This window comes from Cygnus atratus, chromosome 3 (genome assembly GCF_013377495.2).
Source record: "Cygnus atratus isolate AKBS03 ecotype Queensland, Australia chromosome 3, CAtr_DNAZoo_HiC_assembly, whole genome shotgun sequence".
Lineage (NCBI taxonomy): Eukaryota > Metazoa > Chordata > Aves > Anseriformes > Anatidae > Cygnus > Cygnus atratus.
In genome coordinates, this window is record NC_066364.1 from 115,803,212 (window position 1) to 115,820,671 (window position 17,460).

Sequence of the window (17,460 nt, forward strand, 5' to 3'; positions counted from 1 at the left end):
GTTAAATGAAAATAACCCTGTTCAAATTTGCATGTACATGTGCAAGGAAAAAAAAAAAAAAAAGATGCTCCTGGGCTGACAGCAAATGGAATGATGTCTTTTTTCAAAACGGTGACATTTAAATATGCCAGATAAGCACTCCACTGATTGCAACCCAGTGGTTGTGGTCCAAAGGACAGAGCATTTGACTGGGAAATCAAGAAACCTGTTTTTGAGTCCAAACTTTCTCACTCTTCTGGCAAATCACTTCATCTCTTTGTATCTCAGTCTGTCCATCTGTTGGAAGGCAATAACAATACAGAACTGCTTTGCATAGGGCTTTGAAAACTGGTTGAGAAGGAAAATACATGAGCTAGATTTTGTTGTGTGTTTGTTTAGGGCTTTCTACAATTCAGATTTACATTCGGTGTCTGGGCCAGACTAGCTGCTTGTCGTATTTCCACAGGCTAGGTATTGTTTTAAGTAAACAAAATAGCTCAAACAGCAGGGGAGGCAGAACGTGGTTCCATGTTAAACTGTCATCATGGTAAGCAGATGCTTGATTAACCCAGGTTGCTAATTTCTGTAGGGAACAAACCATGTAAATGAAATGCTTGAAGGACACCTGTCACCACAGGCAGTTGGTCCACCTCTAACAAGGGCTCCCCCATCCATCTGGTGACCCTATGTTATTACCTTTTTGCTGTTTATTTTACTATTTGTTTTACCTATTACACTACAACCTGGAACAGGCCTTCCTAAAACCCATTTCCTGTCTGGACTGTGGGTGTTACAATCCCTGTCCTGAATTGCTGACAGTCTGAACAAAGAGAAAGAGTAGAAGAGGCAACAGATGATGAAAAATATGCCTGGGAAGGTCGAGGTATCCCTGCTGAGAGCCCTGCTACCTGATGTGGCCACATTTCTACTAGCTCCCGCTGCAGATGCAACAAACTTTAAAATAAATAAAGAAATGGCTCTAGCATTTCATCTAGGCACCTAACTAGGGTAAGATCCCAGCCAGCTTGACCTGGGCCTTATAGGAAGCTCTGGCAGAGCGAGGACTTGCCCCGGAGCCCAGGGGTCTCTCCTCCTCTGGCCAGCTGTCCTCGAGAGCTGCAAACCACTGCTCCTAAGGGCACAGCCCATCCACCCGTAACTGCTGAAGCAGCTTGTTTCTAGCTACATTTTCAGTACGTTTTTTTTAAATCACATTGTGAGCTGAATCACCGATTAGTGCCAAGGAGCTTCTAATTACATAGTAACAGTAGCAATTGCATAACCCTCTTCCAGCTCCTGCAACAGCTCAGCCCCTGAAGTGCCAGTGGAACGTCACATTTTTCCATGCTTGAAGTATCTCTTTTCACTAACGCTGCAGCCAGTTGCTTCTAATATTGCAGAAAAGAATGAAAAATGCTGGGATTAGACCTCTACAAACCCTAATAGTGTGTTTACAATAGTCTTCAGGTTCATTCTTAACCGCTAGGTCTACGACCTTCTAGTAAATTATACTACACTGGAAGGTTTTAGCTGCTGTTCCAACTCCACTGTAAACATGTAAACTTGAGCCATCTGTGCTTTTTTAATATTTCCTGTAAAGCCTATCACTACACTAATCTGTTGTTTCAATTGGCGGCACAAGAAGTCATTGTGTGCTAATTTTTCCCAAGGGCACTTGATGCACTTTATTAAATAGGGTTTTTTTCGTCCTCATTAAGGCCTTTCCACAACAATAAAACCATATTTCGGATACCCAGGCCAGCAGGCATTGTGCTGTTTTGTATGAAGAAAAAAAAAATAAAACAATCCCAGCTACGCTATGCTTTTACCAAAGAATAATATGGAGGGAAAGAAAGTTTTTAAAGATATTGCAAGCTTTTCTTTCAGACCGCCTGCAGGGAAAGCATGGTGAAGGTGATGCAAGCGACAAGGGGAAGAATTTGGCCGAACATCCCAGACGCAGACAAAGGAGCGGATTCTTTCAGAGGCATCAAAATTTTGCTGGGTCACACACTTCTTACACACCTCAAATTGCTGCTGACTGCTGGAGCTTGGAGGGTGCAAGGGGGAACTGAAGCGCCGAACCAGATCAGACCCAGGGTTCACCTCGCTCGGTATCCTGTTTCGGGAAGTCACAGACCAGATGTTCCAGAGGAAACGGAGACGAACCCTACTGCAGAAGCATGACAGTCTCAGGCCTTTGTAAAGCTCTTAGTTTATTGTATCTCCTATTAGGCTGCTCTGACCTTTAATAAGGCTGATTTTTCTTGTCATAAAACCTGTTAAAATATTGCTCTCATTGTAGAAGTTGTTTCAAAAGGTCAAGGCAGGCACTGAGTATGAAGGAAAAAGTGGGATTTTTCGGTAGTTGTACTGTATTTAAAGAATACACTATTGGAATAAGTGACTCTCAAAAAGTAGCACAGAATAAATTAGAGGTATGTATAGAATAGCCTTTGTGGAAGATTTCATGTTAATTCATTTAAAAATCTTTGCCTGCGTTCAAAACATGCACAGTATATCCTTTTATTTACTTCTCTGTGATGTGACCTATAATCATGGTAAAACTGTTCCCTAACAAACACAGGGGATTTTTGGGCAGGGTGATCTAAATAGATTTCTGGTTTAAGGTCAGAAAGGACAATTGCAATCCTGGAGCCTGACCAGCTGCCTTGCACAAAAGGACTGCTTATTGGTTTTCCCCTAAAAGCCACCTTTATTTTCCTCAAAAAGCATTACCAAGTTGCAACATGCACTCGCTATCGGTGACTTTAACATACCTCTGCTCACAGAGCTGTGCCAGACGAGGAGGTTGGAGCAGGTGTTCAAATATTAAGCACTGGTCAACTGCCCATAAATTTAATCTGACATGCTGATCGGCGAATGCTGGGCAAAACAATTGAACCAAGTCCATGCACTTTGAAGCTGCTGCTACAAAAATCACAGCTGAAAGGGGAGGAAGAGAGGGAGGGAGCTTCCCAGCAACAAAAACGCACCCGAGCCTTGCAGCTGAAGCATGTGTGTGTTGCAGAGCGCCTCGTGGGTGCGCGGGGTGGTTTCAGAGTGGGGGGAGGCTTACCGCTTTGAATTTGTCAGTTCTTTCTCAACTGGCTTTTAGTTCTGATCCTGAGTGAGAAGAAAGGGGTCCTTGTTTGATAAGAAGGGATGATAACCTGCACCCAAGCCAATAAAAGGGATTAACCCGAGACTGAAGGCTCAATACTGGGTTCTTGCCGATGCATGGTTCAATTAGACTAAAAGCTGTCCTGCTGCATTAAGGCAAGTTACCTTCATTTTCAGCTTCAGTGAAACAGACCCCAGATGACAGGATAGGCAAACAAGGACTTTTTCACTTTTCACAATTGCTTTCATCCTGCATTGCCAATATTATTAGACTTTAAAGAAACTGGAAAAATCAGAGGAGTGTTCAAAGTAGGTGGTCTCTGTGTATTCATTACATCCGGGCACGTAAGGCTGAATAACGCACTTTGTAAGCGCAGCAATGTGGCTTGCAGTTCATTTCTTCAGTTCATTTTCACCTAATAAAATCAATTTTCAAGCCAAAGTGATGGCCTACAGATATTACTTCAGAAGTCCAGGATGTAAACACATCAGACAGTCACGCACCTCCAGCAACACCAGCTCTCCGTGCCCTGAAGAAGGCAGCCTGGTCCTCGGAGGCAGCCTGCTTTCATCCCATGCACCTGGGTCAATCACGAAGGAGCGTCTGGCTCTTTTCAGCAGCAGGGGTCAAAATGCTTTCCAAAAAAAAAAAAAAGCTAAAAAATAGAGTCAGGATCATGGCAAACTTTTTACACACCGGGAAATTGAGGCACAGAGAAGCACAGCTCGGGTAGGGTCATCCTTTTGGGATGATCACACAGGGAATGAATAGCAGGCACAGGCCCAAAGCACTGCCCTGTGCCCTCTTGCTGCCCAGGTCCCAACACAGTGAGACTAAGTCGTCAGCTGGCTGACAGTTGAGACTTTCATTTTTGTTTTAGCTGTGGTGTCCATGGAACAAACAGTCATCAGTCCAAAGCCCTGGAAGCCTGTTTATGGGCAATATGAGCAACTCTGTTGCTATTTCCCTTCTAAATAAAGTTGGAAGACCATTCCTGGAATTACAATCTCTCCATATATGCTACCAATGAATGTCAACAGATTGCAAAATAAAACAAGATAAAAGTTACATTTTCTCCTTCCGTGGAAGCTAGCTACTAGGTTGTTTTATTTTCCGATTGCGCTTTCCCTCGTCAGCCCATGGTAACATCCCATCTTGAACATGCAAAGGGCTACAGACAGCAATTTTGATTAGCTGTGTTCAAGAAATTAAAACAAAAATCTTGAGCTGCCCCAGGAGCCAGGAAAGAAGAGCACAGTCAGTGCACAGGGCTGGACAGGGAAGGGCAGATTGGGAGGACTTGCTTGGGGTGACCTGCTTAACCTGCCATAGCCCAAACAAGCTCGGATATTTAATTTTTAAACAGTAGCAAAAACAAAAAGAAAGCTTGAAAAGCTAAAAAGTTGTGAAAATACTCCAAGCCCAGGCAAAACACAAAGTCAAACAGAAGACTTTTTGCCATTATGTCCTTCAGATACTGGCACTGAAGTCATGGCAGGAATGAGGATAGGGTGAGAAAGATACACAGACAGAGAACACATTTTTGCCTATAAATTACTACATGCTCCTATAATACTGATAGAAATCTTCTTCTTTTCACCAGTCTTTGTGTCTAATGGTAGGAGAGAAAACAAGCTGCAGATTTCAGCTGCCATCCTCTGGGTCACAGTGGAAGGAAGATCTCTGCAAAGCGCTCTGCTCTTCCCACACTTATTCCAGCTTCATCCGAGTCAGCCGAAGCTAATTCTTCCACAGTCCACATCGTCCTCCTGGATGCAATGTGTTTTACAGAGAAGAAAACCCTGCGGTATTCTTGATGACCATTCACAACCCTGGCAATATTATTCTCCAAGAAATGTGCTCCAGGATCCATAAATTGGGAACGAGTCAGCAAACCACTAGGCATTAACTGGATGGGTGGATGATGATACTGAGATACTGGAGGAATGACATGACAGGACTTGTGCATCTCAGCTGAACAACAGACGGTGATCCCAACCGCTAGTACCACGTAGTATGTGCCCTTGTCATTGCTATATAATCATACAAATGAAAGGTGGCAAGGATTAAATGAATATAGCAGCACCGTAAGCACTAGAAGCAGTTTGGAAGGGTCAGTTATTTGTAAAAATTAGATCAAGAAAGTGCAAACAGAGGCATTTCATTTAATGGGCAAGTTTTTTTTCAAGCGTAAATACAGCTGGGTGTGTTTCAGGTCACATATATAAATTAGAATGGAACCAGGGATAATTGCTAACAGCATCTTGCAGAACACTGCTGCTACAAGATCCATGACTCTGAACTGTCTGCCTGCTAAAATCTACCAGCAACTGGCAGGTGACCTTGGTTAACTTTACAAAATCTTGGGGAAAAAATGAGATAAATCCAATCACAGGCACGACTATATTTAGGATTTGTGGCTTTCTTCTTCTTACTTCTTACCCTTGGTTCAAATATCTATCTACTAGATATTTCACATCATTCCCCTTCATATTTAGAGAAACTCAAACCTGTTGTGAGGTCGAGAAAACTATTTCAAAAAAGAAAAGCACCAATTGCCACTGAAATACTAATTATTAACAAACAAAAAATATAGATATATTTTGCTATTGTATAACATTTGTCATCAGCAGTTCTCAAAGGCTACAGGTATATTAGTAGATACAGCAAGGCTAGAAGCACTGCAGGGCATCGAGGCCAAGCAGCACGTCCATGTCAGTAGTGGCACGAGGCTTTAAAGTCCCAAACCATGCCCAGGATTCATTCAAGAGTGCTGGCTGGCACAGGCCAAAAATGTCCAGTAATCTCACGTACGCAGACACAGATAAGGTGCAAAACTTTATTATCTACCCCATTACAACCAAAGAGTTACTGCTTTAGAAAAGGGCTACTGCTCTAAAAACAATGCTCAGAAAATCAGTGGAATCCACCAGAGTGAGAAGTGCCAAACCATCGCAGAAATTTCATCTCACTGGACTGGCATCGGGGCAGGAAGGTCCCAGCCTGCTGATGCCAGCCAGGAGGAGATGCCGAGCCAGCTCCTGCTTTTTCGTCCCCCCGTCTGCTGGCCTCTCCCTGCCAGCCCAGGACCTGCTTGCTCCGACCGGGGACTGCACTGACCCTTCCTGGAAAAGTGGTAACTGGAGACCTGAGGAAACAAACCGACCGCAACTGGAGAGCAAAACTAAACGCTTTCCACTCGTGGTGCTATGAAATGACCGAGTGGCAAATATCCAAAGTTTTGCTTTGCAGGAAAAATGTCAGAAACTTAAGCCATCCTGATAGACCAGGGCAGCCTTATTTGCTTGAATTTCCTTGGTGTAAATAAAACTACCAAACAACAGATCAAGGACTATCCAAGCGAGGCTGCCAAAAGAAACATTACTTTTTTTTTTACCCAGATCATTCCAGAAATTCCTTTTCCTTGGGCTGCAAGTGGAACAAACATCCTATTTGCTGCAGCATCCTTCCCACTCCAGGCAGGGCTCAGGTCTTCCCCGTTAATCAACGGTCACCTTGCCCTGGGCAAAGGTTGCTGCCTGCAGTGTGTGGGAAACAGGAAAGGCAGCCGAAAAGCTTGAAATGAGGTTGTGGGACTGCTTGCTTCATTCAAGCTGATCTGTCGTTGAGGAAAAGAATTCCTGAAATGTTGATTTTTTTTTCTTCTAGCTCTTAAAACAAATGGAACTGTGAAAATTTGCTGGAGCAACACTGTTTTTATAGCCAATCACGTAAACACGCCCGAGATGGTATCAGCAGAGCTGACCTTCAGCCCGGGCTGTGGTCAGACCGGAGAGGTCACTGCACCCCACGCCCACCCCGATGGGCACGCTGACTGGCCGCTGTTTCACTAACTTTGACCTTGCCTTCCCATAGCAAGCCTCATGCTGCCACATCAAGCTCCCCAAGAGGAGGAGAGACCCGTGCCTAGCAAGCGACCTCAATCTTCCTTGGCAGCTCCTCTTGAGACAGATTTTGTAGGGACAGATAATTCGGGTTGGCATGACAGGAAAGGGTGACGACCACGCACAGACAGCACCTGCCCACCTCGCTCTGGACTGGCAGAAGTGTTGAGCCAAAGCAGGTGACTTTTAGGGAATGTCACCCCACTCTCCCTGCAAAGTTGGTCTGCAAAGGCATGAAAATAATATGCTGCTCTTCGGCCGAGGTGGCACCATGCCCTACACCAGCATCAAGATGCAAGAGCAGCACTGACCACAGAGTTATCGTAAGGTGATGAGTCAAATTCTCCAACCTCCAGCTGCAGCACCATCCTTTTTATCATCCTTGCTGATGAATTTGACAGACTGATCAGAAGTCATGAATGATTCCCCATGAATCATTATTATTGCTAACAAGCTGTTCAATTACAGTTTGCTGAACTTCAATATAAAGCCAACATTTGCACAGTGCCTGAGATATCAGTTTTCCCTTCACTCTAAGTGGGAATAAATCGATGCTTTTCACATAACATACCTAATGTTTAATATTTCTGACAGGCAAAGTAGGTAAAAAAGCCAGAGGAGGGTGCTGCAATAACAACGCACACTACAGAAACACCGCAGAGCACTTCAGAGCTATTTACTGTACAGAAACACAGGCCCTGAACACAAATGGTTGAGCCTTATTGCTGCAACTATCCAATGAAATTGGGACGAGATAAACTGCAGTTAAATGACAAACAGCTGCAAGTCCCCCATGGCTGGGAGGGAGCAGGACAAATCTAACCGTAACGTTTGATTTGGCAGCCACTGTGGCCATGGCAGTGCATTCCAGTCGTATTTTAGTGGCAGGGAGGCAAATAATACTGTGATGTTATTCCCATTCACAGGCTTTTTGCCTGATCACACAACCTGAAGGAAAGGTGTAAGGGGGGTAAGAGCAATGATGCTACAAATGCATGATCTTGGGTCCCAGCGGACACCCACCAAATTACCCCAGCCTTTGGCTCTGTCTCTCATTTCCCTAGTATTATTGAGCTTCCCTATTACATTCTTGTCATTGTCCAAAATGACAACTTTTTTCTTTCAATAAAACTGCTGGATTAATTTAGGCTCTTTAAAAAGTTTCCCCAGTTTAAGAGTCTGGCCTTTGGTCCTGTGTTTGAACAGAGCCTGCTCAGAGCTAATTCGCATTGCAGTTGCATCTAAACAGGAATAAGAACGTCTGATTTCCAGACTGCAAATCTTTTATCTCATTTTGATTTTAAATCAGCTCTAGTCTCAGCGTTGTTACTGCTTCCCCTTCTGTCATGCAGTCTAATTCCTCAGCACCCTGTTGGGCCGATGCATGCAATCACCCTCGTTATAAACACTGTACTTAAGTGCAAGCACTAAGATGGCCTTCAGTACGAGCCTTAGAGCTGACCTCTACATTTCTTCATGTTGTCAAACATTCAGAAGATACAGAACTAATAGGCACACTAATGCCCAAGGAAGAAAGTGAGAACTTCAAACTATTCTTAATGGAGTTAAAACACTTTTTTTTTTTTTTTTAAAGTGTCTGAGAATGTGGCCTTTCACTAACATAAACAGTTTCAAAGAATGGTTGTGGCACAGAAGCAGTGACTGGAAAATCTGTGTAAGAACTGTTGTCATAGTGGATTTCCCATAGGGATTATTTTAATCTAGGGAAGCCATTAAAGACATTGGTTTGACTGGAGGATCTTAACTTTTTTTTTCCTTCCCCCCACTCCAGACACATACATCAAGCTCTATTGGGCTGTCATGTTATCTCCAGTGCTCGCTGAAAAATCCATGGCCGTATAAAAAAGAAAACATTTGATGGTCTTGTGAACTGCTAAGAGTTATCAGTCTTAAGGCGTTAATAATGCCATAATCTGAGGCTGATAATTATTCCCCCCATTGGTAATGCAATTTAGCTGCTTAGCACATGGCAGCTTTGAAGCATACCAGATTCAGAGGTCTCGGAGCAAACTGTCTTAAGAGAAATAAATAATAATAAATAAATAAATAAATAAATAAAAGGATTTCAAAGCCAAAACATGCATGATATACAGAGTTCTCAAAATGCAAGGAATGGAAGGTGAAATGTACTAAAACGTCAAAGGAACAGATCTGCTGAGATGGAAGCCGTATAGCCATTGGTTTAAAAACAGGTCCAAATGTTGACTGTGGGTTTAGTCTCTCTCAGTGGCTGATATTTATACCTTCTTTATGAGCTCTTTTAAAATCATTTTTAGTCACAGCATTTCAGACAAGAGTTTTTCCTCATACCATAGACAAAGTTAGTCAATTAATGTGCGAGTCCTTTCCCAAAAATCATCTTTCTGATCATTTCTTCAGCTCCCCCTAAGCTGAATCAAAGGAAGGGCTTGACCAAAACCCACCAAAAATGACAGGAATTTTTCCCTCATCCAGGTGTCACCGGACCAATTTCAGAGAGATGCATATTAACATTAGCTCTGGACCAGGGTAAGCAGCATCAGCAAAGGCATCGCGTTTAACCTGCTTCTAGTGAGTGAAATGAAGCTGACCCTAGCCACCCTGCAAATAAGGGAGGAAACAAAAGAACCGAATACAGCCAAAGGCTCATTCAGCCAATTCTGCCAGGAGCAGCAGTTGCGGGGGGGGTCAAGAAGAGAATTATTTCCTGCTGGTCCCAGGGTGGGCACTCCAGCGTGCATTCAAACCACTCAGTTGTAGTGCTTCTGCATGATATAGATGAAAATACAAAAGTTGACATTAAATCCATCTGAAAAAAAAAAAAAGCTAGAAGTGCAAAAATTTCCAAAAATCAACTTTCCAGCCATAATATTAGCTCAGCCACATTATATATCCTGTATATTGTAACGCATAGATTAAGTAACAGACAGTAACATATTACATTTAACAAGGAAAACTGAACTGGAAAATGCCTTCTAGCCTCACTCTATGTATGTGGTTGAGTTGGTGATGTAAAACACATATTTTTGGGCTCTCCTTGCTCTGAACTTTGTATTCCTTAGCTTTATTATTGTTCTAGCACTTATTTAAAGCGCAGGACAATTTCTAAGAAGTGTGGAATCTCAATGACTTCTTTCATTCATTGTAAAAGTTCACTGCTTTAGGAATCAACACCTAAAGCAGCTTCAACAGAGCTACCAGTAAATGCAGCTTATTTAAAAGACCATGGCTTCTTGCATTTTGTCACCAAGTTCCTCTGGATATCTGTGGAAATTAAGCCCCTCAAAGAACATTCACCAACAGATTTCTAATGGAAAAGCACTTACAGACAAACCTAGAACGGGACAGTGAAAGGCAGGAGAAGGTGCAGGCAGTAGATCCACCTAGTCGCAGGTTTGTTTCTGCAGCACAGACAAGACTTTTCAGACTCACCACCAGCCACCGCAGCAGCACTCGCTGCATTTCTGGTGCTGCTGGGATCTAAGGGCGTTCACAGACAAACTCAAGTGGAGCTCAGCTAAAGGTATCATTGAAATGAAAAACAAACTGTGTTTAATGGTGTACATAAGGACTAAAAGACAATGTAGATCACAGCACTTTCCCATACATAGGTTTGCTTCTACGAGGTTGTTTGTCTGTTTTACTTACCCATCACATTTAAGATTAATGCTTCAAAACTCTGACTCAGAGGTTCAAATTTGATCAGCATGGCTCAGTTTTCTGTCAGGACCAGAGAACAGTTCAAACCAAGCCTACAGCACCCAAAGCACGCAGACCCTCACAGGAATTGCCGCGGAGACCTCCCACCCTTGCAGGTCAAGGATGCCTCATCACACATCCCCAGCATTACAGCATGCTCTTCTGTAGGGCTTAGTCATGTTGGTGCTCAGCTGCAGCGAGTTACTGGGCTCCTGATCCAACCTGGGACAAGGCATAAAGGTCAAAATGATTCTATCCTTCATGAAAAAATGAAATGCTCCTTGCTTAGCTCTACTAAAAAAGCTTTTCACTCTCAAGAGTGGCAGGCACACAGGTGCCTCAACCCTACGAGGTTCCATGACATTTAATCTCCTAAACATCAAAGTTGCTTTTGAGATGGGTCTCAATCATTAGACACTTCTAAGAAGGTCAGCCTTAAAGTTTCTGCGACCACACACAGTCACCACAACTTTCACAGTTCTATGAACCAGGACATTCTGCAAGCATAAATCATGCTTCTTCCTTTCCTTACTCAGGGCTACAAAACAAATTTGAAGTTTCTCTTCAGACACTTTTCAGAATGCAAAAGTTTCAATAAAACACAAGGAGGAAAATGTACTTTATTCGTGCTCTCATAATGCAAAATCCTCTCTGACTTTCCAAAAAATTCACCTTAGGGCTAACAAGAAGCATGGAAAATTTCAGAGCAAAAAGTTTGAGAAAGTTATTAGCAAAAGTTATTAGAGTGGGGATTAGACCTCTGCCTTAACAACTGCGTTTGCTATTGCAACAACTATAATAATTTTTACACAGGGGCTGTACAGCAAATTAATTTTCCTAAGGCATTACGGTCAAACTTAGCAACACTATGTTTGTGTGCACTGACTTGCATATTGCCACCTCATCCCCACCTAACACAGCGCTACTTTGGCACAAAACACAAATAAATGACTCTTATGTGGGCTGCTCTGCACTGGACTTAGCTCTTTGTTCTCCTTCCCAGACATGTGTGAAATAAGTAACAGCTCGAAGGCAGTTTACAGAAGCTTTTCTGTTTCTAAAAGGCATTATCTGTTTCGCAGCACAACCACAACAAAACAACACTGATGGATACCAGCGACACGGTGAATGGTGGCAACGCTGCTTGGAAGACGACCTTGATTCGGGAGCAAAACAGCAGCCACTGGCACGCAGACCACGGATGTCCCCAACTTCGATCGTTTGGGGCAAGAACCTCAGGCTTTGGCCAGTCTCGAGGAGCAGTCCATAACCCCTGCTTCAGAGGGAGGTGCAGAAGTTTGGCTCTTATGGGATGGGGCTTCTCCTCTTAACACCGTTACCAGTGATTCAGAAAGTATCAGACATAACAACCTATTAGAAATAATGAAAATTTCCTTAGAATTATATCAGGTTTGGGGCTAATTTCAACTCAAATCTCACTGGGCTGAACCTATGCTGTAGAAAATGAAAGGAAAGGTTCCTGAGTTGCTGTGAATTCAGAGCACCTCACCTATAGCATCGGCATCACCAAAGTTACACACTTTGGCTGAAAAATGCATCCTTCTCTCCATGGACATTACTTAATTGTAAAGTCTTATTTACTTTGTGTTGCTGTCTGTTTTCCTACAGTGCTGTAAGAGTGTAAATCCTACTTGAAAAATCCCCTTTCACAAGTTAAAAGTCTCCAAAGACTTATAAGCTGATGTGAAAGATTGACTTAATTGAGCAGTATATTTTTGATTTACCAAAGAAGCCTTAATCCTTTGATTAAACTGATGCACAGTTTTTAGAGAGATTAACAAATCTGAAATGCATTAAATTCCAGGGCTATAAAACTATTCTGGCTGTACTGACAACAAAAACATAAAGCTACACAAAACACAGCTTGTGTTGACAATTATTGGGAGCTCTGGTTATTTTGGGGGTCACCGTTAAATTCATGATACGGCATCTATTTTACAGTAGATGTTATAATCACGTTACAGTATAAGTACTCACAGAAATGATCTGTTGATGTCAGTACCAGAAACCTGTTGTGCTACGCATTTACCAGCAACACTGCCCTGTGCAATGCTGCCACCTGCACTGGAAGGATCATGACAAGCTGAGGAATAGCCCTTGGACTTGAAAGTCCTGGCTAGCAGCTTCATAAGAACTCTGCATCTCACCCTCTATGCCTGATTATCTATTTTTTCATTACACAGACCCGTACAATAATTTAGGGCAGATAAAAGCATCTGCTCCTGCTGCTCTCCTCCAGCCCCCTGCCCAAAATAGAGCCAAACCAAAGTCAGATGAGGTTGCTCTGGGTCATGGATAGGAAACCCTTTCGTACAACCCCAAAGAGAGGCCCCTCCTGTACCTGGGCCATGCTGTGGTCCTCAAGGCCTGAGTGTGTGATCTGTCGCTACCAAGCCACGCAGAACAGCAGTTTTAATTAAAAGTTGTGACAAGGGGATGGAAGCAGTTCGAGGTTTTCTTAAGACTTGCCATCAAACACAGCCAAGAGGACCAGCAGCTCCCATGAACAGCCCCAGGCTGTGCTGCCAGAGCATGCTTCTGTGTGCTCGCACACAAGCCAGCGTCTGCCTGCCAGGTTCTCGCTCCCGCACACTTTTGGGCACAGGACGAGGCAGCTGCCCCAGCTGACACAAGCTGCAGCACTTCGCCTCCTCGCGGGAATGCTGTGAGGATAAGCACACTGATGATTACAGGGCTGCTTGGATCCTGTGGTAATGGAAGCCATACAAATACCTAAGATAGATGCTGTCCAAGAGCCTGATAACATTTACATCTACGATCACTCCCCAAAACACCAAATAACTGACCCCGAGGTCATTTCTAAAAGATAGGTTTTCCCATCTGGAGCTATCTGCTGACTGATGGAGTTAGCATTCTCTGCTGCGACAATGCCTAGGATGACGAGGTGACTCGAGGATCAAAAACTCATCCCTAGCGGTTGCCAGCTCACAACCTGGTCGCTATCTGATATAAAGCAGTTACCTCATAACTCACTTGCGATCTCCATGTCATCCCTGAGCTAGAATGCACCGCCTCCGCTCACACCACAATTACATGCTAGCTTCCAGGAAAAAAGAAAAAGAGAGAAACTCCCTCCTGGCCAGAAGACACAGAAGACACACTTCATCTGCTGGCACTGCTGACAGCCATTCCTCGGGAGGCCCCACAAGGCAGAAAGGGGAGGAAGCACCAAAGCGGGTGCAAGCCCTGCCCCAGGCCCGCGGGCAGGCCCAGTTTGAGCAGCGGGCTGTCGCACCCGTACCCCAGCTGGCACAGGTCCTCGGGCAAACGTAAGGCTGAGCTTACCGGGTAATGGGGCAGGAGGAAGGGCTGGCAGGTCGGGCGTGCTCCCGGGGTCCATGTGGCTGAGGGCAGGGCACCTCCTGCCTGAAGGCAGAGCTGTTAAGAGGGCAAAGCACCGGCCCAACACTCCTGTACCTTCTGCCTGACCCTGGGACTTGCGAGTCTTTTCGTCCTCCCCTGCCCTTTGGTCACTTCAAACAGTCCAAGCAGAACTCATCTGTTACTACTTACACGTACAGAGCCCAGCACAACAAATTCCTAGTACCAGCGATGGCCTCTCTACTCCCCGCTAATGGAAATAAAATCCAGCACTTCTTCTGGACCTCTGTAAGGTAAATAAATTAATCACAGAGCCCTACCACCAAAGCACATGGAACGGCAGCGAGGGATTGATTCTGGTGTGTCTTTGAACTTCCTGTACCCTCCTCTAACTACCCAATCTCTTCTTTATTTTTTAATCTTTCCACCAAAATCCACGTTGGAATACAGAGGAACCAGAAAGGGGTACTTAAGCAGAGCAAATGAATAAGCTAAAGATACCCTTGCCAAACATGCAGAAAAATAAATAGGTGGAAAATAAGCCCAGCTCTCCTGAGGCCAGAGCAAGGCAGCATATACTGACGGGTCACAGGGATAGCTGCAGTAATTACATTTTACATTGCTTTAGGTTTCATTTATGCTGTCAAAACTGTTTTGTCACACTGGATTTTTTTTAATGCATTTCAGATTTTGCTAATCTCTACAAATCTATATATCAGTCTAATCAGAGGATTGGGGGGCTCCTTGCTGTATCAGAAATATACTGCTCCATTAAGTCAATCTTTCATGCTGGCTTACAAGTCTTTGGGGATTTCCAATTTGTCAAAGGAAGGTCTGTTTGTGCTTTTTTTTTTCCTGTCCATGTAGTTGCTAAGCTTTTTTAACAATGAGCTTTAGAACAATAAGAAAAAGAGTAGACTTTAAAAAAAGAGATGGCCATTAAAAAGCCTGCACTGACCGACATGTAGCACATGAGCACCTCAAATTCCAGGCAGTCCAACTAAGAACAGAAAGTAATATGAAAATGGTCATTGCAGACAAGCTCTTGGTTCCTCCTCTTACACTACTATTTATCTTCATTTTTAGGATCTTCTCCACCTATTCTTACCTGCATTATCATGTATCACAGACTTAGAGCCAGCTTCCAACTCCCAACAGCCTTCATGGGTATTTATTACTGCTCTGCAGGAGCACCTTCATGCTTCCTTGCACAGAGTTTCTTTCTCAAGCATGCAAGGGACTCATTGTAAACAAGACAAATCCATTCTACTGTCAGCTTTCAAATCCCTCCCTTCAAGCTCTCTTCTGCTCCAGTGACTACAGAGACACTTGACTTTGACTGAGCAGCTCGTGGCCCTAAGCTGTAGGAAGGAGCACTTGGCAGCCCTTTAGAGTGAAAAGGGATGTGGGTTTGGCAAACAGCAGAAGATGGGAATTGTGTCTTCCTCTTCAGTGTCCACCACCACTGCCCCTAAATACTGCAACTTCCACAGTGGTGTTGCTCACATGAACACTTCTTAAGCTACTACATTCAAGATGAACCAGGTTAGCAAAGACAAACTAAATGGACTCACATGTGTTGAAACAGCTTACAGATTGCACTCACAAGCAGCTGTCTTCTTCCTCTGTTGTCGGATCGGAAGCTCCAGCAGAGAGGCAGGGACCAGAAGGTGGGACAGGCTGTGAGCAGTGACTTTACTGCAGTGCAGCTGTTCAGCTGCAGAAGAAAGCATCCACTCACAGCCACGGGCAGCCTGCAGGCCAGGCGATGAGTAAACACAAACTCAAGGAGAAACAAAGATGGGGAGTGAGTGTCATTGTTTTATAAAGCCTCCAGGCTACAAGTAGATGCAAGAGTGTTCAAATAGAGGAACATAAAATTATTTTTCTTGCTACTTCTTATGACTTACCCTCTTCTGGAAAAAGAAGTATCCCATACAAGCTCTGGATACTCATGCTCTAGACATTATTAGAAAGAGCCAGCATCATCATTCTTCTAGGGAAAGTTGAAAGGACTGGAGGGCAGTATGTAAAGGAGTGGAAACGGAGAGGAAGAGGGAAAGGGCTAAAGGAATGATTTTCCACAGCAGAGTTATATTAATAACCGAGACATATGAATGTTTCCACTGCTGATTTTTTTAAAGATATTTCCAATTTTTTGCTATCATTTTGCTATACTCATTTTTAAGCAGGACTCTGCATTGCAATCTGAAACTTCACTTTCCAGTCCCATTTTTTATGCTAGTTTCTTTCTGCTCCTAGAACAAGACCTGTCTGTCACGCTTCTTGCTATACAAATAGACTAGCCTCTCCTGCAATGTCCTTGTAAAGAACCAGCAAAAACAGAGGCCTGGTCTAGGACTAATTGAATCCAAACACAGAAAATAAAAGGATGACAATACAACACTTTACCATCATACCCAGGCACAATCTGCTGATCTACCTCAAGTTTACCTCTCCTAACCTCCCAGAGTTCTCAATGCACAAGCACAAATCCACTAGCACCAGTCACAAGTGCTCTCACTATCAGGTCAGTACATGAGCACAGGCTCAAGACCCCAGCTATAGCCTTTGGCAACTCCCAGCACCGTGCCTGAGAACTCCAGCCCTAGATTTTCCCAACAGGAATGCAGCTACCAAGTGCTTCAGAAAGCAGCGCTGGTCAAGAACGACTGAAGTCCAGTGAAATCAACAGCAAATTTCCCAAGCTTTATCAGCTCTGGTCCTCAAGGTACAGATGGCAGAAAAGCAGACGAGGCTGCACACCTAAAAGGACAGTCAGCATCGCAGAGCACTCATGAAAAACTCACAGCCGCAGCGGGTGAAATATTAGCTCTTAGTCACTTCTTGCTAACCAAAACTCATTGAAAGCAAAATGATTAAAGTCCACCTGGTGGATTTACAGGGCTTTGTGCTGATATGAGACTATTTAGTCATGAGAGGCAGCCTTTTGACATGATTCAGTTGACTGCCCATGCCATTTGACACACACCTAAGGAGTCTAAGTGGTTACTGCTATTAGCAAAGACTTGAAAAAAGACACTTGTCACATTAGGTCAGCTATCTCTTAACTTCATCCTGTGAAATGTCACCAGTACCCCCGGGCTTCTCATTTCTTATCAGCCTTTCAGATATATGTAGCTATTGTTTTAGAGCAGTACAAAACAGGGAGAGAGAGAAATGAAGAAGGAAAAGGACAAGTCATTTATTGTGCCTTCCATAAATGAAGAATCAGTTTTTGAACTTTTAAATATAGAACAGTCCGTGCTAGATTTGTGAGCTATACTTGTAGAGGGAGCTTTTACCTGGGGCAGTTTCTCCCTGGCCACAGACTGCCTGTTCAGTCCCCCTGCAGACAGGCAGCTGAAGACTCCTGCTGCAGTGGGGCTG

General features: G+C 43.8%; 1 long non-coding RNA gene across 1 annotated transcript in view; it reads right to left on the reverse strand.

Moving 5' to 3' along the window:
• Nucleotides 1–11,309: 11,309 nt before the first annotated feature.
• The window catches only part of LOC118251106 (uncharacterized), a 50,760-nt gene continuing 44,609 nt past the window's right edge, over nucleotides 11,310–17,460 (reverse strand). The window contains exons 2-3 of the long non-coding RNA XR_004779660.2: nucleotides 15,677–15,853; nucleotides 11,310–12,078 (exon numbers count right to left, since the gene is read on the reverse strand). This is a non-coding gene — a long non-coding RNA (uncharacterized LOC118251106). The remainder of the gene's footprint in view (nucleotides 12,079–15,676; nucleotides 15,854–17,460) is intronic.